The sequence below is a fragment of the Schistocerca americana genome, chromosome 4 (assembly GCF_021461395.2).
Source record: "Schistocerca americana isolate TAMUIC-IGC-003095 chromosome 4, iqSchAmer2.1, whole genome shotgun sequence".
NCBI lineage: Eukaryota > Metazoa > Arthropoda > Insecta > Orthoptera > Acrididae > Schistocerca > Schistocerca americana.
Window position 1 is genome coordinate 261561031 of NC_060122.1, and position 24127 is coordinate 261585157.

Sequence of the window (24127 nt, forward strand, 5' to 3'; positions counted from 1 at the left end):
GCCCTCGTGAGGTTTTCATGTTATCTGTGGTACTTCATGTGGTATTGTCTCTATTTTTTGATAACCATTAATAAAAGAAACAGAGATCCAGATTATGTTTTTCGTTATCATAGCGACTGAGGCCATACTTTCTGAATATGGCGTAACTGATGAGAAATATTTTACGTCAATATAACGTTTATGCTATGTTTTCTTCATGAAGTTACAATTTTAATGTGCATTAGTTTTTTGTTTAAGACGTTACTTAGCCTTCTTCTTTCTGTTATTTCGGTAGGCTGAAATATTGAGAACCACCACCACTGTGTCCCGTAAGTAAAAATATCACCAACTTATGTGGTAATGATAGTGACATAAAAGCCAATCGGGTGTCGTTATATTCCAAAAGGCAACCATCATTTGGAATGACAGTAGAATCAATTATTGCTGTCTTAGTCAAAGTTTCATGGATGATATTTCTCCGAAAGTGTGATGCTACTAACTTGGATAGTCGTTTGGTTGCCATTTCTACTCCCTGATTTTAGGAATTCCGGTAGAATGTTGCCTACGCTCTCTTATTTGATCTAATGTTTTATCATAGCTCTTTTAAACTCTGACTCTAATACTGGAACCCCCATGTCTTCCATGACAGATTTCTACTTCTATCACGTCGCCACACAAGTCCTCCTCCTGAGATAGGCCTTCAGTGCCCCCTTTCCAGCTGCCCGCTCTGTCCTCTGTGTCTAACAGTGGAATTCCAATTGCACTCCTGATGAGCGATACGATGAGGACAGCACAACACCTAAATTACGCATGCTTTCCGAAACTCACTTTATCAACCTGTCCAGCTGAAGTTCCGTTGCAATATCTTCATTGGATGCCATGTACCTTTCCGTTTCCATATCAGTTAGCTTCCAGACATGTAATTCGTTAAAAGCATTTTAGATTACAAACTGTTATTAGTACGCGTTGGGTAAATTTTGGTCCCAAATCGACGAATGGAAACCTGTCGGCAACACAGATAATGCAAAACCAGGTAAAATGAAAATGAGACAAGCCATAAAACGATAAATGTCTAATGGCGCATGAGGAGTGCTACCAACGGACCGGAGAGCAACTGGACGCTCTGTTCCAATTCGCCGAGGACAATGCGCCATCGATTGGAATCTAATAAAACGACAGATCGGAATTGCAATATCCTCTACCTCGATTAACACCGACATATCACCGCAGAAATCTGTTTAATACGGCGACGCGACAGGATTCCGAACACAAAAAAGGCCGCAAAAACAGGAAACGAAAAATAAATACTTCGAAATAATTACTCTACGCCACCAGGCACCACACCGCGCGGGAGAGAAAAACCTTTCATTTTTTACTCCCAGAAGAATCAAATTTAATGGAGATTCACTTTCTGTCCGACTTGCTTTTTGCCCACGCAGGAATGCGGTTTGGGACATAATTACATTTGCCTTCGCAATTTCTGGAATGGCTTTCTTCCAGTTCCATTATGCACGCGTAACAAAATTAATTTAGTTGCCGGGAACTGGTCGAAACGTATAAATTTTTTCCCGTTAGTTTGTTTCAATTACAGCCTTCAAAAAGTAGGGCGAAAGAACAATATATATGAATGATCTAAAAAAAAAAAAAAAAAAAAAAGGTTGCGGTGTGGGACAAGCACAAGGGATGTAAATGGGAGACGTGAAGGATTCAAATGAGAATTTAGGAGGCAGCGAGCGGCCACGGGCATTTAATTTGACTGATGTGGAAATGTAATTAATTTGTAGCCACGCCGCCGGTGGATGGCACCGCTCCAGCCTCGGCCACGCGTAAAGCGTCATTACCCGCGACGGTGGCGCTCCTAGCGGCTGTAGCTAGCAGCATGCATCGCGCTGCACTTGCGTGTGTTTACTTCGTTCAAACAGGATTAGTTTTGTGACCCCATCTATTCTGAGTACATAGCTGTCCCTGGTGCTATGTACAATTATTTATCAGTGCCCCTACACGTTCTCATCTAGGAGCCACAACTTCGCAAAACATCATAGGCATAAATTTAATTTTGAAATCTTTATTTTTGTTATTGTCGAAGTGATGCATAAATTCGCCGTAAAAGCGTTCTCAATTTAAGAGAGCAAATATTTGAAAATTCAAATTGCTCTGAGCACTATGGGACACAACATCTGAAGTCATCAGTCCCCTAGAACTTAGAACTGCTTAAACCTAACCAACCTAAGGACACCTTACACATCCTTGCCCGAAGCAGGATTCGAACCTACGACCGTAGCTGTCGTGCGGTTGCAGATTGAAGAGCCTAGAACCGCTCGGCTACACTGGCTGGAGCAAATATTTGAAAAACAAATATCTTTTATGTATTGCAATACTAGGACAAAGACCTAACTTAGAAAGTGCAAAATAAGAACACAAATAGACTAGAGGTATTTTATTGAAAAAATATTTTGTCACTGAAAAAGTCAGCCTTTTTTAAGAGAAAAACTTGGTTTATCTTGGTGTTATATAGTAAGTACACTACTGGCCATTAAAATTGTTACACCAAGAAGAAATGCAGATGATAAACGGGTATTCATTAAACAAATACATTATACTAGAACTGACATGTGATTACATTTTCACGCAATTTGGGTGCATAGATCCTGAGAAATCAGTACCCAGAACAACCACCTCTCGCCGTAATAACGGCCTTCATACGCCTGGTCATTGAGTCAAACAGAGCTTGGATGGCGCGTACAGGTACAGCTGCCCATGCGGATTCAACACGATACCATAGTTCATCAAGAGTAGTGACTGGCGTATTGTGACGAGCCAGTTGCTCGGTCACCACTGACCAGACGTTTTCAGTTGGTGAGAGATTTGGAGAATGTGCTGGCCAGGGCAGCAGTCGAACATTTTTTGTATCCAGAAAGGGCCGTACAGGATCTGCAACACGCGGTCGTGCATTATCCTGCTGAAATGTAGGGTTTCTCAGGGATCGAATGAAGGGCAGAGCCACGAGTCGTAACACATCAAAAATATAACGTCCACTGTTCAAAGTGCCGTCAATGCGAACAAGAGGTGACCGAAACGTGTAACCAATGGCACCCCATTCCATACCGCCGGGTGATACGTCAGTATGGCGATGACGAATACACGCTTCCAATGTGCGTTCAACGCGATGTCGCCAAACACGGATGTGACCATCATGATGCTGTAAACAGAACCTGGATTCATCCGAATAACTGACTTTTTGCCATTCGTGCAAACAGGTTCGTCGTTGAGACACCATCGCAGGCGCTCCTGTCTGTGATGCAGCGTCAAGGGTAACCGCAGCCATGGTCTCCGAGCTGATGGTCCATGCTGCTGCAAACGTCGTCGAACTGTTCGTGCGTCCGCAGCTCGTGGTCGTGCGGTAGCGTTCTCGCTTCCTACGCCTGGGTTCCCGGGTTCGATTTCCGGCGGGGTCAGGGATTTTCTCTGCCTCGTGATGACTGGGTGTTGTGTGCTGTCCTTAGGTTAGTTAGGTTTAAGTAGTTCTAAGTTCTAGGGGACTGATGACCATAGATGTTAAGTCCCATAGTGCTCAGAGCCATTTTTTTTAACTGTTCGTGCAGATGGTTGTTGTCTTGCAAACGTCCCCATCTGTTGACTCAGGGATCGTGACGTGGCTGCACGATCCGTTACAGCCATGCGGATAAGATACCTGTCATCTCGACTGCTAATAATACGAGGCCGTTGGGATCCAGCACAGCGTTCCGTATTACCCTGCTGAACCCACAGATTCCATATTCTGCTAACAGTCATTGGACCTCGACCAACGCGAGCAGCAATGTCGCGATACGATAAACCGCAATCGCGATAGGCTACAATCCGACCTTTATCAAAGTCGGAAAAGTGATGGTACGCATTTCTCCTCCTTACACGAGGCATCACAACAACGTTTCACCAGACAACGCCGGTCAACTGCTGATTTTGTATGAGGAATCGGTTGGAAACTTTCCTTATGTCAGCACGTTGTAGTTGTCACCACTGGCTCCAGCCTTGTGTGAATGCTCTGAAAAGCTAATCATTTGCATATCATAGCATCTTCTTCTCATCGGTTAAATTTCACGTCTGTAGCACGTCATCTGCGTGGTGTAGCAATTTTAATGGCCAGTAGTATAGAAAGACAAAAGGACGCAAAGTGTAAGGATAAAAGTATTATCTACTACCTTCGAAATATTAAGAAATTAATTGGGAAACTGCGAATACTACGTGGTATGGTTTACTATATACACATGAAAATTTGGCAACTTGAGCACTCGAACCCACAATTTCCATTTGTCACGTGCTGATGCACAACCCACTTCAGCTATCCGTGCACGCCTCCTCGACCGGTCCAAACTTCCACATGTCATAGTGTCTACGTCTCATAATGCTAGCACACTGTTCGTGTGACTGCCACTTAGGGAGACAAAATGTTTTTCTTATCATTGTGACTTGCTGTGGCATCAAATGCAATTAGTGCAGTGTCTGCATGCATGTCTGAAGGACATCTGCATCACATCATAACCTGCACTTGCAGTCTTTTATGCCAAAGCACGGCATACAGACGAGAAAAAGATTTTTTCTTATTGAGTGGAAACCACACGAACTCTGTGCGAGCACTATGAAATGTTCAAATGTGTGTGAATTGTTAAGGGACTTAACTGCTGAGGTCATCAGTCCCTAAGCTTACACACCAGTTAACCTAAATTATCCTAAGGACAAAAACACACACATCCATGACCGATGGAAGACTCGAACCTCCGCCGGGACCAGCCGCACAGTCCATGACTGCAGCGCCCTTGACCGCTCGGCTAATCCCTCGCGGCGAGCACTATGAGACGTAGAGGCTATGACATATGGAAGTTTCGTCCGGCCGAGGAGGCGTGCATTGATAGCCGAAGTTCCGAGTCGGGCCTTGGCAGCCATGGCGAGCGTACATACCACGTTTAGGCCCGTTTCACACTGGGACAGACGTGATGTCTTCAGTGACGGTCACCGGTAATTGAGGTGAACGCTCCTGGATCACCGATGTCCGACACCGCAGGTATTGCCAACTGATTAGTTATTGAAATGGACTCGAGTGAGGAGGAACTTTTGTTGGTACTTCTAAACAGGAGGAGGAGGAGGAGGAGGAGGGGGAGAATGTAGACAAAACGTTTATTACACGTGAATCCACTGCTACATGATCGGCTGGAGAAAGGATTGTTTATACTCTTTATGTCGTTTGAGGACACGTTAACTATTCAGGGATTCCAGGACATGTCACCTCGTTTAGTCCATGGAAGAAATATTGCAAACAGAATCAGATATGACTTTGCAAACTACTTCGTTAGCCCAGAAGGTGAAGTGGCTTGCCAGTTGGAAAAAAAATTAATTGCTAGAAATCTTACATGAACGTTAATGTGCTTAGGCCTCATTGTTCATCTGGCATTCTACTTGTGATGTGCAGTGTGCAATTATTACTGTGTTAACTGTAAGAAGTCACATTACTGTATTCACTGAACTGATTGGAACTTAACAGTTAAAATTATATTGTGTCAGGAGCCTGCAGCTCAATAATATTATAATAAATAAATAAAATTCATTATTGTAGTAACCACATATGCGTAAACAGTTGTAATTAAGAATAATATTTTAGCTCTATTTTTTGGACGATAAGGCGGAACGCCTTAAGACTCAGAAAAGGGGGTGAGGGATGCAAATGTGCTTGAAGGTTACTACCATCCTAGCCACCACTTTGTAGCTGTAGTTATCGCTTATGACATCCCAAATAGCGGGACGACTTCCTACTTCACTTACAAAATCTTCTGTGGTAATGAAATCTATACTCATGGCTACAATGTGTACAGTATGACATATAATGAATGTTTCGCGGCACTGTCTCAGAAATGACTGGCTGGCTGTTGGCAAATCTGCAGTGCCGTGTCTGTGATCTGTGTCGCAGTGAGAACACCCCAAACTAATGTACGTCCGTCGGTGACTGCTGTGAACACAGTGACCGTGTCCGTCACATGTGGCGAGGGTGAGCCACTGCTGCGTCACAGTGACCCGGTGAGGCAGTGTAGAGTCCCGGTGTGAACGCTCCAGTTCAAACGAATGTATCTCGGTCGGTGATCGTCGCTGGTGACAGCCGCCATGGTCCCAGTGTGAAACGGGCCTTACATGACCACGGTAGTGGCCGTGCGCTGTTGTTGGCGAGTTAAACGCCGTAGAGCGTTTATAACTAATTACCACGGAGAATAGCCCGCATCTCGTGGTCGTGCGGTAGCGTTCTCGCTTCCCACGCCCGGGTTCCCGGGTTAGATTCCCGGCGGGGTCAGGGATTTTCTCTGCCTCGTGATGTCTGGGTGTTGTGTGCTGTCCTTAGGTTAGTTAGGTTTAAGTAGTTCTAAGTTCTAGGGGACTGATGACCATAGATATTAAGTCCCATAGTGCTCAGAGCCATTTGAACCACGGAGAATACAGCAGAATTTATAATGGCAGAACCTACAAGGAATATACTTCAAATTTCATATTTGTCAATAACTATGCACGACATAAATCGTTTTAGACACAGGACTTTATGGAGTAAACAACTGAGGATATAACTGGAATTCACCTATCGGTCAGTAGTCTTGTAACACTATGTTTTTTAAGTTAAAAACTCCCGAAAAAGTACGTGGCGTCTCGCCGGCCGAGGTGGCCGAGCGGTTCTAGGCGGTTCTGTGTGGAACCGCGCGACCACTGCGGTCGCAGGTTCGAATCCTGCCTCGGGCATGGATGTGTGTGATGTCCTTAGGTTAGTTCGGTTTAAGTAGTTCTAAGTTCTAGGGGACTGGTGACCTCAGAAGTCCCATAGTGCTCAGAGCCATTTGAACCATTCTGAACCTGGCGTCTCCACCAAATAATGCCATGTCGCAACCACAATCTAATCCAAACCCCAAAGCAATTTGACCAGCCTAAAGTACAATACATAGCACTGAAAGCTCTTTTATTGCTGACACTAACGTATAGCCGGGACGCATGTAAAATCATGGAAGGAGAGTTCAAATATTTATACAAACATGGAATATTCCAGAGTACTGGTACTCATACAAACATCGAACATTCAAGAACATAAAATCATTATAAAACTAATGTACCAGTGACCAGTCCCAGTTTCGTACGGGTAGCACTAGCGCGGGAAACTCACCATATCAACTGTGGTGTCACCGCCAGCCACCACACTTGCTAGGTGGTAGCCTTTAAATCGGCCGCGGTCCGTTAGTATACGTCGAACACGCGTGTCACCACTGTCAGTGATTGCAGACAGAGCGCCGCCACACGGCGGGTCTTGTCTACATCTACATCTACATACATACTCCGCAAGCCACCTGACGGTGTGTGGCGGAGGGTACCCTGAGTACCTCTATCGATTCCCCCTTCTATTCCAGTCTCGTATTGTTCGCGGAAAGAAAGATTGTCGGTATGCTTCTGTGTGGGCTCTAATCTCTCTGATTTTATCCTCATGGTCTCTTCGCGAGATATACGTAGGAGGGAGTAATATACTGCTTCACTCTTCGGTAAAGGTATGTTCTCGAAACTTTAACAAAAGCCCGTACCGAGCTACTGAGCGTCTCTCCTGCAGAGTCTTCCACTCGGTAACGCTTTCGCGATTACTAAATGATCCTGTAACGAAGCGCGCTGCTCTCCGTTGGATCTTCTCTGTCTCTTCTATCAGCCCTATCTGGTACGGATCCCACACTGCTGAGCTGTATTCAAGCAGTGGGCGAACAAGCGTACTGTAACCTACTTCCTTTGTTTTCGGATTGCATTTCCTTAGGATTCTTCCAATGAATCTCAGTCTGGCATCTGCTTTACCGACGATCAACTTTATATGATCATTTCATTTTAAATCACTCCTAATGCGTACTCCCAGATAATTTATGGAATTAACTGCTTCCAGTTGCTGACCTTCTATTTTGTAGTTAAATGATAAGGGATCTATCTTTCTATGTATTCGCAGCACTTTACACTTGTCTACATTGAGATTCAATTGCCATACCCTGCACCATGCGTCAATTCGCTACAGATCCTCCTGCATTTCAGTACAATTTTCTATTGTTACAACCTCTCGTTACACCACAGCATCAACTGCAAAAAGCCTCAGTGAACTTCCGATGTCATCCTCAAGGTCATTTACGTATATTGTGAATAGCAACGGTCCTATGTCACTCCCCTGCGGCAAACCTGAAATCACTCTTAGTTCGGAAGACTTCTCTCCATTGAGAATGACATGCTGCGTTCTGTTATCTAGGAACTCTTCAATCCAATCACACAATTGATCTGATAGTCCATATGCTCTAACTTTGTTCATTAAACGACTGTGGGGAACTGTATCGAACGACTTGCGGAAGTCAAGAAACACGGCATCTACCTGTGAACCCGTGTCTATGGCCCTCTGAGTGTCATGGACGAATAGCGCGAGCTGGGTTTCACAAGACCGACTTTTTCGAAACCCATGCTGATTCCTACAGAGAAGATTTCTAGTCTCCAGAAAAGTCATTATACTCGAACATAATACGTGTTCCAAAATTCTACAGCTGATTGACGTTAGAGATATAGGTCTATAGTTCTGTACATCTGTTCGACGTCCCTTCTTGAAAACGGGGATGACCTGTGCCCTTTTCCAATCCTTTGGAACGCTACGCTCTTCTAGAGACCTTCGGTACACTGCTGCAAGAAGGGGGGCATGTTCCTTCGCGTACTCTGTGTAAAATAGAACTGGTATCTCATCAGGTCCAGCGGCCTTTCCTCTTTTGAGCGATTTTAATTGTTTCTCTATCCCTCTGTCGTCTATTTCGATATCTACCATTTTGTCATCTGTGCGACAATCTAGAGAAGGAACTACATTGCAGACTTCCTCTGTGAAACAGCTTTGGAAAAAGACATTTAGTATTTCGGCCTTTAGTCTGTCATCCTCTGTTTCAGTACCATTTCGGTCACAGAATGTCTGGACATTTTGTTTTGATTCACTTACCGCTTTGACATATACCAAAATTTCTTAGGATTTTCTGCCAAGTCAGTACATAGAACTTTACTTTCGAAATCATTGAACGCCTCTCGCATAGCCCTCCTCACACTACATTTCGCTTCGCGTAATTTTTGTTTGTCTGCTAAGCTTTGGCTATGTTTATGTTTGCTGTGAAGTTCCCTTTGCTTCCACAGCAGTTTCCTAACTCGGCTGTTGTACTACGGTGGCTCTTTTCCATCTCTTACGATCTTGCTTGGCACATACTCATCTAACGTATATTGTACGATGGTTTTGAACTTTGTCCACTGATCCTCAACACTATCTGTACTTGAGACTTGTCTAGAGAGACTCCCTAGCACTCGGCCCAGTTGGACAGCCGACTTTGCTAGCGATGGTTCACTGTCTACATACGCTCTCATTTGCCGAGACGACAGTTTAGCACAGCCTTCTGGTACGTCATTTGCTACGATCTAGCAAGGCGCCATATTCAGTTACTACGAATGTATTCTGAACAGATAATATTGTGAATCATGTACCGTCAAGAGCGACGTTCATAATTAATGGATTAAAGTTAAGTATCAAACTAATTACGTCCGATTTCTGAATTCTAATTCCTTGTCACTTTCCAGACCTCACGTCAGTATAGTTCTTCCCTTCCCAAGCGAGCCTGCGTGAACTAAAACGCGTGCATTATGGCCTCCATTCGTAACACGGCGTTGGCTCTTCTGCCAACACAACAGTTACAACAAGGGAATTCAAGAGTCAAAACGTTGAAAACGGAACACAACTTCAGGAACGTTAAAGACGTATGTTCAAAGCACAGGGAAACCTGAGTGATTGTGAAACTGTTGCGTTCATTTGTTGCAGCTTATGCGACATGTTTTCATCATTTCCTTGGAAGTGATCACATTCGCATTCATACGAGCTCGTAAATAGGCCAAGAAGGCGTATCACACTCACTCACCATGCCTACAAGTTAGTTGCACCGATAGGGGTTTGCTATTGTAAGACACATGTACTGTCACTAATGTTGTGTATTACACACCAGACGTGTTTTCCTGCGGGGGATCCGGGTGACTTGACGCCTTGTCATCTATACGTTTGCGGTTCCCATTCGAAAGTCACTTCCTCTTGGCTGCTAATAGGGTAGTTGTTCAGAATCAACTTTCATTGTAGGTTCCTTCCTTACACCTAGCAAACGGACGTTACACCACGGCACAGGCAAAAATTTGAATGCAGCGAATAAAAAAGAAAAAATGCTGCCCGCTTTACAGTCCAATGCCGTTTACCGTTACCACTTAGCCAAGACGCTGAGGCGGTACTTACTGCTCTATGTTACAGTTGTTGTGCTAGGACCGTTCACTGTTTCATTTTGCTTCTTCCTTTCCAAATTCAGTACACTTTCTTCCTGTTTTCATGCTTAATCTGTGTTCAGTATTTTACGAGCTGTTAACTGGGCTCTCTTATCACAAAATCTGACGGTGCAGCGATGGCGAGTTTGCCTTACAAGTACCTAAGGCCGGAAGTCTTGTATGGCGTAGCAGTAGTTTTGTTTAACAGACACAGCAAAGAGTTAGAATTAAAAATCAGAGAATAGCGTTACGTAAGTAATCACATTCATAACAGGCACATAAAGTGTCAATAATGCTTTTTGTGCCGGCCGTTGTGGCCAAGCGGTTCTAGGCGCTTCAGTCCGGAACCGCGTGACCGCTATGGTCGCAGGTTAGAATCCTGCCTCCGGCATGGATGTGTGTGACGTCCTTAGGTTAGTTAGGTTTAAGTAGTTCTAAGTCTAGGAGACTTTTTGTTTTGGGCCTATATGGAACTGAATATCAGATAAGTCTGTGACATTTTGTGAGTATCCTTATAAACAATGTGAATCTACCAACAGTATAACTCGCTCCCATTAAGATCAACAGACGTCAGAATCGTGCATGTATGCTACGGTATGTAGATTGACGAAGGTGTTCTTTGGGTCCTTATTCAAGCGGCACGGGTTACTTTGTGTCGCACGCCAGCGCCTGTGAACTGAATGCCCGACCGCAACCCCCTAAAACGATGCGAGTCTTGCATCAAAGGCCCCGCGGTAGTTGAGCCTCGAGTATCAGAATACGTACATTCCTGACAGTAACCTTCCCATACAGACAAAAAAACAAGTCAGTTGCAGTTGTACTTCATAATAGTTCAGCCAATTTTCACCAAATATTTATAAATTATATACATTTGTCTTCCTCGTGAATCAGTGTATCAGTTAATGAAAACCATATTACAATCTCTACAATAGTTTCTGGAATTAGCTTTCACATATAGGCATAAAAAGCTGTAGGAGAAAATATATGCCAGCCGGAGTGGCCGTGCGGTTCTACGCGCTACAGTCTGGAGCCGAGCGACCGCTACGGTCGCAGGTTCGAATCCTGCCTCGGGCATGGATGTGTGTGATGTCCTTAGGTTAGTTAGGTTTAATTAGTTCTAAGCTCTAGGCAACTGATGACCTCAGAACGTAAGTCGCATAGTGCTCAGAGCCATTTGAGCCAACCAGAAAATATATATTCTTTCTTGTGGCTCAATGTCCTAGTGTAAGTGTTTCAGTTGGACGACATTCGGCAAACTGTGTCTCCCTAACCAATGATTCAATGGGGAAAAGGCGAATGTGTAATACAAAACACGCTACGTTTGCAGCGAATCTTCATATAATTGAGAGGTGATTGTTAGGTTAGAAAAGAGAGATAAGACTTATGAGCTGAAGCGTGATTTGATTACACGACGGTACCAAGCATCCACTTTACCACTTTTTTATTATATGTTTTTCGTTCTTACCTATCTGCTTCTTTGTCATTTTTCATTAGATGTTCTGTGCGGATGTCGCATGAAATCTCTGTTATTCTTTCCGTTGCACTTTTTTTTTTTTTTTTTACGTCAGGCGTTTGCAAGTTCCTTGACCAACCACGCCCAACTACCATGATGGCTACTAGCTGGACCACCTAGCCCAACGTCGATTCTACTCTTGACAGCAACGCATAGAGTTTAACATGGATTGCCGTCCACAGTGGCCGAGCTCTTCTGCGGTTCCAGGCGCTACAGTCTGGAACGGTGCGACCGCTACGGTCGCAGGTTCAAATCCTTCCTTGGACAAGGATGTGTGTGATGTCCTTAGGTTAGTTAGGTTTAAATAGTTCTAAGTTCTAGGTGAGACGAAAATTTAATAGTCATGGGTGAGTGGGATTGAACAGTAGGAAAAGGAAGAGAAGGAAACATAGTAGGTAAATATGGTATAGGGCTAAGAAATGAAACAGGAAGCCACCTGGTAGAATTCTGCACAGAGCATAATTTAATCATAGCTAACACTTGGTTCAAGAATCGTGGAAGAACCCTGGAGATACTAGAAGGTTTCAGATTTAGACAGAGATTTAGGAACCAGATTTTGAATTGTAGGACATTTCCAGGGGCAGATGTGGACTCTGACCACAATCTATTGGTTATGAACTGTAGATTAAAACTGAAGAAACTACAAAAAGGTAGGAATTTAAGGAGAGGGGACCTGGATAAACTGAAAGAACCAGAGGTTGTACAGAGTTTCAGGGAGAGCTAAGGGAACAAGGGACAGGAATGGTGGAAAGAAATACAGTAGAAGAAAAATGGGTAGCTTTGAGGGGTGAAATAGTGAAGGCATCAGAGGATCAAGTAGGTTAAAAGACGAGGGCTAGTAGAAATCCTTGGGTAACAGAAGAGATACTGAATTTAATTGATGAAAGGAGATAATACAAAAATGCAGTAAATGAAGCAGGCAAAAAGGAATTCAAACGTCTCAAAAATGAGATCGACAGGAAGTGTAAAGTGGCTAAGCAGGGATGCCTACAGGACAAATGTATGGATGTAGAGGCTTATCTCACGAGGGTAAGATAGATACAGCCTACAGGAAAATTAAAGACACCTTTGGAGAAAAGAGAACCACTTGCATGAATATCAAGAGTTGAGATGGAAAACCAGTTCTAAGCAAAGAAAGGAAAGCAGAAAGGTGGAATGAGTATATAGAAGGTCTTTACAGGGGCGATGTTCTTGAGGACTAAATTATGGAAATGAAAGAAGATGTAGATGAAGAAGAAATGGGAGATACGATACTGCGTGAAGAGTTTGAAAGAGCACTGAAAGACCTAAGTCGGAACAAGGCCCCGGGAGTAGAAACATTCCATTAGAACTACTGACGGCCTTGGGAGAGCCAGTCCTGACAAAACTCTACCATCTGGTGAGCAAAGTGTATGAGACAGGCGAAATTCCCTTAGACTTCAATCAAAATATAATAATTCCAATCCCAAAGAAAGCAGGTGTTGACAGATGTGAAAATTACGGAACTATCAGTTTAATAAGTCACAGCTGCAAAATACTAACGGGAATTCTTTACAGACGAATGGAAAAACTGGTAGAAGCCGACCTCAGGGAAGATCAGTTAGGATTCCGTAGAAATGTTGGAACACGTGAGGCAATACTGACCCTGCGACTTATCTTAGAAGAAAGTTAAGGAAAGGCAAACCTACGTTTCTAGCATTTGTAGACTTAGAGAAAACTTTTGACAATGTTGACTGGAATACTCTCTTTCAAATTCTGAAGGTGGCAGGGGTAAATTACAGGGAGAGAAAGGCTATTTACAATTTGTACAGAAACCAGATGGCAGTTATAAGAGTCGAGGGGCATGAAAGGGAAGCAGTAGTAGGGAAGGGAGTGAGACAGGGTTGTAGCCTATCCCCAATGTTATTCAATCTGTATACTGAGCAAGCAGTAAAGGAAACAAAAGAAAATTTCGGATTAGGCATTAAAATCTATGGAGAAGAAATAAAAACTTTGAGGTTCGCCGATGACATTGTAATTCTGTCAGAGACAGCAAAGGACTTGGAAAAGCAGTTGAACGGAATGGACAGTGTCTTGAAAGGAGGGTATAAGATGAACATCAACAAAAGGAAAACGAGGATAATGGAATGTAGTCAAATTAAGCCGGGTGATGCTGATGGAATTAGATTAGGAAATGAGACACCTAAAGTAGTAAAGGAATATTGCCATTTGGGGAGCAAAATAACTGATTATTGTCGAAGTAGAGAGGATATTAAATGTAGACTGGCAATAGCAAGGAAAGCGTTTCTGAAGAAGATAAATTTGTTAACATCGAGTATCGATTTAAGTGTCAGGAAGTCGTTTCTGAAACTATTTATATGGAGTGTGGCCATATATGGAAGTGAAACATGGACGATAAATAGTTTAGACAAGAAGAGAATACCGAGCGAGGTGGCGCAGTGGTTAGCACACTGGACTCGCATTCGGGAGGACGACGGTTCAATCCCGTCTCCGGCCATCCTGATTTAGGTTTTCTGTGATTTCCCTAAATCGTTTCAGGCAAATGCCGGGATGGTTCCTTTAAAAAGGGCACGGCCGATTTCCTTCCCAATCCTTCCCTAACCCGAGCTTGCGCTCCGTCTCTAATGAACTCGTTGTCGACGGGACGTTAAACACTAACCACCACCACCAAGAAGAGAATAGAAGCTTTCGAAATGTGGTGCTAGAGAAGATTACTGAAGATTAGATGGGTAGATCACATAACTAATGAGGTACTGAATGGAATTGGGGAGAAGAGGAGTTTGTGGCACAACTTGACTAGAAAAAGGGATCGGTTGGTTGGGCATATTCTGAGGCATCAAGGGGTCACCAATTTAGTATCGGAGGGCAGCGTGGAGGGTAAAAATCGTAGAGGGAGACGAAGAGATGAATACACTAAGCAGATTCAGAAGTATGTAGGCTGCAGTAGGTACTGGGATATGAAGAAACTTGCACAGGATAGAGTAGCATGGAGAGCTGTATCAAACCAGTCTCAGGACTGAAGACCACAACAACAACTTCTAGGGGACTGATGACTTCAGAAGTTAAGTCCATAATGCTCAGAGCCATTTGAACCATTTTTTAACATGGATTCCGAACCACATACTGCCTCTAGCGAATGGCCCTGTCACTGAGAAGTGAAAGCTATGTTAAACTAAAGTAATATATACGAATTCTGACCGGAATTATATCCCACGCATTTTTTCATGCCTGTAGAAACAATATAAGTATCTGGCGTTGTCCATCTCAGTCATTTCCCTCTTTCTGATCCTCTCTACCATCTCTGTGCACTACCTCCCCCCCCCCCCCCCCCCCCCTTCCCGGCTCTGTCCATCTGTTATCCCCGGTCCTCTCTCCTTCCATCTCCTCCTGCCTCTGTAATTCTGCTGCTCCCCTCTGTTCATCCGCTCCTTCCCCCTCCGTCCATCCGTTTCTCCCACTCTAACTCCATCTTCTCCACCTCTGTTTGTCAACCCCCTTTTCTCCCTCTCCATCTCCTTCTCCGCTTCTCTCTGTCCCTCCCCTCCTCCTTCCTTTCCCTCTCCAACCCCTAACTCTCCTCGTTCTTCTATTTGTGTCTGTCTCCTCCTTGAGCCTCACTGTCTGTCCACATCCTTGTCGTCCTGTCTCCGTATCACACTCACCCCAAAAGCAGGTTGGTTTTTCTTACCTGTACTGTATCTCATTCCGGATTCTAACTAATATATCTATCAAATTTTAATGAAATCTTTAGAGTGGTTTAGGCTGAAGATTTTACCCATCACTTTACTTGCGTACCCACATATACATCACACATATTTAACACACTCCACGTGTATTTGTACACATATTTCACCTGTATCTCTAGCGAATTTCGCCTTGCAGTTTCGTTTCCGCTCATCTAAATGTTTATTACCTCATATCTCGTGAAATGTGTTCCATACAATTTCATTTTTTAGATACTTTTTAGCGGCATGTGTGGTAGTGCCTGCGAAATTGGTTCGAATAGATTTAGCAGTAAGGAAGTAATAAATTTAAACGTTTTATGACGCCATTTCTCCATAACTTTGAGTTCTAAAATGATATATTTTGCTTAGTACGTCTGTGAAAAGTGTTACGAATAGAGTTGGTAGAAACGGAATGATAAGTTGAAATGTCTTGCAAGAGGCTGCAGTTTTTCACGTATTTGAGAGTTTATAACGAAATGTCTCCTTAATTGTCACACAATGTCGTAACTTTTCTGGTACAATCAGTAATGTACGTTATACTGTCTGCGAAATATGTAACGAACACAGCTTAGATTAAGGAAGCAATAAATTAAAGCGTCATGCTTCACGCACCAGTTTTACTGCATGAACAGGGAAAATGTAGGAAGCGATAAACTTTTTTCCTTTCGTCATTTCGTAAGGGTCGCAAGCGAGATAAGTTTCGTGAATGTTTGAAATTATGTGGAAAGTTTGTAATAAGTCTGTAACTGCTCTCGTCCTCAAATACTGGCTGGCTGACTAAACTAGGGTATTCTCGAGGCGTGTTCTACACTGCTGTTTCACCACCATCCCTTTAATAGACGGGTGGCTCTACTCCTACAGTGATTCTTTCTAGACGTAGATGATATGGGTACAGAGGCTGGTTGAAGTCGATCCAGTGGTAGACAATAGTACTTTGTTGTATTTCAAATTTTCATAAAATTTCCTGGTTTGCAGTCATCTTTATGCCGTCGTGAAACAAATTAGACTTTCTACGTATCAATGTGCATTTCTACGGGAATAGAAAAATAGTAAGATAATTACCTATACTAATGAACATATAATTTATATTTACAGTAAATATTTTACAACACTGTATTCAGTATTAATTAACAAGTTAGTTGAGAATATATTGCTCAGGAGTATTCGCGAAGTCAGGAGCTCGAGGTGAAATGGCATTAGCATATTTAATATCTTACAGACCTCCCTGTGGCTAAAACTCGGTGAAGTATTTAGTTTTCGAGGAAGACATCCCGTGTTTCAGGACTGTGAGTTTACCATTTCTGGAAAAAAGTAAATCTACACTTCAGTCAAGACTTTGAAATAGCTTGATCCACATGTCGGTTGGTTTGGAAGCCCTCTCTAGTATTTGAATGTTGTTTATTTAACAGATGTCAGCATAGAACTTCCGATGCGAATACCAACTGCCCGACGAAAACTGAAGTTTGCTTTTCTCTTGCTGATACATTGCGAAAATTTCATGAAAACAGTCAATTTAGTACTCAGTAGGGATGGGACCCAGGTTTTCAGTGCTCACTACAGTTGCGCTTTGCAGTTTGATGGCTGATACATGATAAGCCGACAAGAAATCATGTTTCGGAGTGATAAGCCTTGCCCAGCCGTTTCATGACTTGTCATGCCTTTGTCAACCGGCGCATACCTTGCCACATTTCCGTGTCAGCTTGTCTTCCTATTTGCTAGCCACCTTATACCAGGTGTCCCTCCTAACGAACTGTCAAGTGCCATTTATCTAGGTCTTCTAAGAATGTTTACAATAAAAAAAAAAAAAAAAAAAAAAAAAAAAACTGCTCTGGAAACAAGGAACACGCAGGGGAGCTAATAATAATGAGAAATCTATTTTACTCACAAGACTTGAATGCTATTTTAACAATTGATTTTGGTATTTACAATCATCTTCACATCTCATGAGGATTAATTACGGTAGCAGTGCGTAGTTGTTTCAAGAAGAAGTGTGCTAAGTCGTATAACGAAACATGGTTCCTGACAAATGTAGAACGCAAAAGGCCAGAATTTTGGTGGTTAAGACAAAGGAATTACTGAGATTGGCTGCAAGGAGTCATTGTTTGAAAGGTGAAAGTTGAAACATTGTTTCGGATCGGTATTCGAACTCGGGACTCCTCCTCACTTGGCTGACGCTCTGACCACAGAGCCATTCGGAAACATTGCTCACTGCTATTGCCAAGACTACGCTAGCGCCTCCTGTCGGATCCAATTCCTCAACTCAGCCAAATACTACTAATGTGGTGCCCTTTGTTCATTGTCCTCATAACTCTTGGCTTTTCGCCGATTCCTGTAAGAGTTCGAACCAGGTGTGCATCCGCACTGAAGATATCGCTGGCCGTCTCGCTTTAATTATATGGGGTGTTGCGGTAAGAGCGTGCAAAAACGTAACAGGATACAGAGAATACTCCACTGAACAAACTGAGGTAGGGAAACTGGGATCGAAGAAGCCAGCTCAAGGAGATATGGAAGTAAACTGGTCTGCCACTTTCTCTAACATTACTGTTTTCCAGCTTACAACTAACATGTGTACAAGTTTATACGTATTGCGCTGTTAATTCACATTTACATTTTTTGTTTCCTTCAAGGAAACATGGAGGTCTTTACTAGGAAGTAACGATGCAGGTTCCGTTTACTTCACTTGTCCATAAGGTGGCTCTGTTGTATCGCATTTGCAATTTCCCATGACAGAACTTGCTATGAATCAATGACATACCCGTTCATTATTCGATGCCATTCAGAGACATACAGCACAATACGATGGAGCAGTACCGGTACAGTTTGGCAGAACTTACTTCATGCACCTAGTGTATGGGAAAGTACGTTGCAGTCTTCTCGCTGCTGAAAGGCTGTTCAGGGAACAATTTCCTAGCAGGCATCATCCGTCACGAAGAGTGTTGATTTCTCTCGCTCGAAGAATGCCGGAGATTGGTTCACTGGAAAGAAGAAACGGTGGACCTGGCTACATGATACGTAAGAAAAGACACCACACAGTGTGTGTTCGGTGTTCCAAACGTTTCTTCACCGTAATGTTAACGCAAATGTTAATTATTTTCAGAGTGTTCGAAAGATTTTCAGTTACATCATACTGTTTATTAATTGACTAAGGCTTTCGGCTAGGGATAGCACTTAACATAATTGAGAAGACAGCTGAATCGAATAGGGCACAACTTTCCTGCCCCGCAAGCACTGATTGACAAGGTGAAACTGTAATTGTGGTGGTGGTCGTTGTCCTTAACGTTCATGTTAGTAAGATTTCATAAGAAATTCCGCTTGAGATTGTGAGAAACACCGTATTATTTTGCTATTATCAAATCCTCTAGAATATTGTTAACAAAATTTCATACATCCATGATATAAAAGACTTGTTGATTCAGTAATTCGGTTGATAAAAGTATTGTAAATATTAAAAGTCTCGCTTTCTGGCCCTAGTTGGGGCAATCGTTCCCGACCGGCCGTCGTGTCACCCTTTGCCAGTGGCGTCACCGGATGCGGTATGGAGGTTCAAATGGCTCTGAGCTCTATGGGACTTAACTTCTGAGGTCATCAGTCCCCTAGAACTTAGAACTACTTAAACCTAACTGACCTAAGGACATCACACACATCCACGCCCGAGGCAGGATTCGAAGCTGCGACCGTAGCGGTCGCGCGGTTCCAGTCTGTAGCGTCTAGAACCGCTCGGCCACTGCGGCCGGCTGCGGTATGGAGGGAAATGTAATCAGCACGCCTTTCTCTCGCTCGCTGTTGGGATTGATGACATTGGAACACATCGAGCCAGTCGCGTAGTTCAGAAGCCTGTACAAGGCTTAGTGCAACCTGCTCTATTGTGGATGGCAACCACACAGAAAAATCAGAACTGCTCAGCGTCTAGTTCTACTTATTACTTTTTCCATCTTACACACACTGAAAACGATGATAGTTTTCACCAAACACGTTTGTTTGTAAGAGCACAGTACTCTCAGTGGTTAATTATAGGTTTACTGTTTGTTTTCTCTTCTTATGATGACAGTTCAAATACAATTTTTTGTTAGCACACTTTGGAGTCAAATAACACTAAACATTCAGCGGTCAATTCTTCTCCGCATTCAGAAGCTTTTTTTATGTGGTTGTTTTGTATACTACCTCTTCCATTATTTCGAAACTTCTTAACGTATGAAATCTCACTGTAGCTGTTACGTTTTGGTCTTAATGCGATCTTAAATGTGCATAGAGCATTCAACGTACAGCATTATTAATTAATTTTTCCCTTATGACAACAGTGACGCATAATGGCTTTTCATTTTTTGTGTTATTATTGACGTCACACTAGTAATGTTGCTGTGTAGGAATATTGCTTCATGATAATGATATAAACCCAAACTAGTAGAAAATGAATGTTTATTTATTAGCTGGTCGTGATGATATCCATACATATAACAAAAATTGATGCATGTATATATGAACGTATGTGTAGGTTTACACTCTTGTGCACGTATATATTTTCCACATCTCCCCCCAAGCCGCTGCGTCAATTTCAAACAATCTTGATATACATATCACTTAATGTCTGAAATTCATCTCTATGGGATAAGAACCACCTACTTATCAAAGGTTGAGGGTAGGGGTGGAAACGCAGCGTAGATCACGAAACGTGAATCTCCATAATTTAGTCATCCAGTATTTGGGAATGAGAGCCCTTAGAGACTTGTAATGAACTTTAAACATTATTTTAAACCCTTACCAAACATTTTCTCGCTAATGAGCACCACAAAATAATGAAAGGATAAAAGTTTATCGTTTACTACATTTTTAATGTACATACAGTAGATCTGCGGCAGGAAGCACGTTTTAATTTATTACCTCTTTACTACCATCTGTATTCACGACACACTTTTCAGACGGTATTACCATATACCACCAAATGTACCAGAGAAATTGCATCATTGTATGATACGTAGTTCAGGGTGTATAACATCATAAACAATCAAATGTGTGAAATCTGCATCATTCATTTATTACTCAGCTGATACAAACTCTAATCGTAAAACTTTTCGCAGGCAGTAACTACATCTACAACTGCATGTACCTACAAAAATATAATAGACAGCTCATAGTTTACGAGATACGACGTCAGAAACGCAGCTGCGTGAAAAAGAACCTGCAGGGCGAAATTCGTTTCAGACATAGATGAAATATTTGTACAAATACATCTGAACTGCGTCAGATATATGTGGAATAAAGCAGGCAAAGGTACACAGGTAAAGAGCTCAGCCTAAACGTCTGGAACGATTTCAAACAAAGCTGGTACATATATTAGTTACAAACTGGAAAGAAATACTGTGGGGCTGATAACCATTAGTGTCCTGTTTGGTGAGCGTGGTAACCAGGACAGAGATGGAGGGAGCAGGAGAAGGATAGTGAGAAGAGGAGGGGACGTAGATAGAGAGGTTGGAGAGGTAGAGATTGCCAGAGAAAGGAAACAGGAGGATATGAGAAGGGCGAAGGGGAGGAAGAGATGGGCAAAGAGGGGTGGGGAAGAGGAAGTGGACAGAGAGATGGGCAAGGAGGAGATGAAATTAGAAGCATGAGGAAATGGGCGAACGGGGGGGGGGGGGGGGAGCAGATGAAGAGAGGGAGAGGATTAGATTGAGAGAGGGGGAGGAGGAGATGGCAGACAGAGGGGTAGGAGAAGTTGAACGGATAGAGTGGAGGTGTAGATATAAAAATGGACAGGACGATGGACTACGCGCACATAGAAAAGGGGAAGGAGTAGATTAACTATAAGAAGATTTCAATAAATACGTAACCAGGCAATACTGGTTACTCTGCCAGTACTTTCTTAAAATAATTATTGTTTTAACAGCTACTGTGGTTGGAAAACGAAGCAGATGAGTATCTTGTTTGTTTAGGAGATTTAAATGGAATAGATATACTATGCCTGTCTTAAGTCACAAATGTGGAAGAAGTAAATGTAGGTGAATATAAGCTCACGGTACATGTAAGGAGAGACGCTATGGACAGAGGAGGAGTTGCGAAATATGTTAAAATTTATCACAGTGTGAAAAATTTACAAACTAAAAAATTTTCTGCAGAGCAATATAAAGAAGCATGTGCATGCGAGTTTAAACTAAATAATGGTGCTTTAACAATTGTAGTGGTGTAAATGTCACACTGAGAAATTTTCAGTTATTTTTGATAACTTTGGTTCTTTGTTGAGGTATCGGTCAGATAGAGGGAAGCTAATTATTGTTTGTGTGGACTTCAGTGTAGATTTTCTGAAAGAGTCCGATAGAAAGCTGGACCTGGAAGTATTACTTGGTTCTTTCAGTTTGACATCAGTTATTTATTTTCCTACTCAGGTGGTACAGGAAAGCAACACAGTTAAAGATAATGTTTTTACAGACCAAGATATATTTAATCAAATAAAAACGTTTTCTGTTAAGAATGGTCTGTTTGATCATGACTGGTTGCAGTGTATGACATATAGCTCCATACAATAATGAAAAACGGTCCTCCAAAATAGTACATTCAATTAACGATTTAACAGTTGCAAATTTTAGGTTCAAAGATGGCTCTGAGCACTATGGGAGTTAACATCTGTGGTCATCAGTCCCTTAGAACTTAGAACTACTTAAACCTAACTAACCGAAGGACATCACACACATCCATGCTGGAGGAAGGACTCGAACCTGTGACTGTAGCGGTCACGCGGTTCCAGACTGAAGCGCCTAGAACCGCATAGCCATACCGGCCAGTGCAAATTTTAGGGAAAGCTTGCAACAGTTATACTGGGATAAGGTGTACAGGAAACCTGACGCTAAGTTAAAATTTAATCTATTTCATGATACCTTCTTGAATAAAATTAAAACAATTTCCATGAGAAAATAGCGAAATATAACTGTAAGAACCCAACTAAAAACCATGGCTTACTAAAGGGATAAAAATATCTAGTAAACTTAAAAGGAAAATATGTCTTATAGATAGATGGAGTAATGGTCCAGAAACAGTGAAACATTATAAAAATTACTTCAGTGTATTAAGAAAAATTGTTAAAAAGTTCAGAAGTATGTACATTGTATCTGAAATGAGAACTTCTGATAGTAAAATTGAAACAGTTTGGAATATTGTTAAAAGGGAAACAGGAAGAATGTATTTCTATCAGACTCTATGAAAAGTTTGTTAACAAAAACTCAGAAGTAGAAAACATTTTTGACAATCATTTTTTAGTGTTGTAGAGAAAACAGGATCCAGCTAACCATTAAAAATGCTAGACTGTATATGGAAGAGGCAATAACTGTGCAATTTGATAAAATTGAAATTCATCCTACCTTTCCTACTGGAATTAGGAAAATAATAAATTCACTCAAAAGTAAAAGCTCATATGGAATTAATGGAATTTCCAACAGAGTACTAAAAGCATTGTCCCAATAGATAAGTAGGATTCTCAGTCACATTTGTAGTGGCTCACTGAATCAGTGCCTTTTTTCCAGGTAGAATAAATATGCTACTGTTAAACCATTGCATAAAAAGGGGATAGGTTACTTCTAACAAATATTACCCAATCTCACTTCTGACAGCTTTATCAAAAATTCTTTACAAAGTAGTTTATTCAAGAATAGCGTCACGTATTTGTAAAAATGAAGTACCAAAAATGTGTCAGTTTGGTTTTCAGAGAGGTTTTTCAGCAGAAAATGCTATATATGCTTTTACTGATCAAATATTAAATGATCTGAAGAAATGAACATCACACATTGGATATTTTGTCATCACTCAAAGGCTTTTGACTGCATAAATCATGGAATTTTTCTAGATAAGATTAGGTATTGACGTACAAGTCAGACAGTGCAAAAATGGTTTAATTGATATTTCAGTGACAGAATGCAAAAGGTTGAAATTAACACTACAGATAGTCTGCAAAAAGCAGCAGAGTCCTCTAACGGGGGAGGTATCAAGCACAGTGTCCCACAAGGTTCCGTCTTGTATCCCTTATTATTCTTACTACACAATAATGACTGGCCACTCTATATTCATGAAGATGCTAAGCTAGATTTCTTTGCTCATTATTAAGTATAGTAATCACACCCACCAACCAAGAATCAGCTGAGGAAATTGTAAATAATGTCTTTTAGAAAATTATTAAGTTGTTCTCTGCAAATCACTATGTTTTGACAAGACATATTACATAGAATCCTGTACAATAATTGGCATAACACCGTTGAGAAATATAGACTTTGAACAGAAGTCTGTTGCTAAGGCAGATATATCAAAATTTCTGGGTGTATATACTGATGAGATATTGAATTCAAAGAAGCGCATTAATGATCTGCTGAAACAGTTGGGTTCAGCTAGTTATGCTATTAGAGTTATTGTAAATTTTGTTGATAAACACGTCAGTAAATTAGCCTACTAGGCCTTTTTTCGTTCGCTGCTGTCATATGGCATCATATTTTGGAGTAATTCTTTAATAGGAGAAAAAAAAGTCATTGTGTAAAAGCGTGTAATCAGAATAGTAGCTGGAGCTGAACCAAGATCAAATTGCAGAAATTTACTTAAG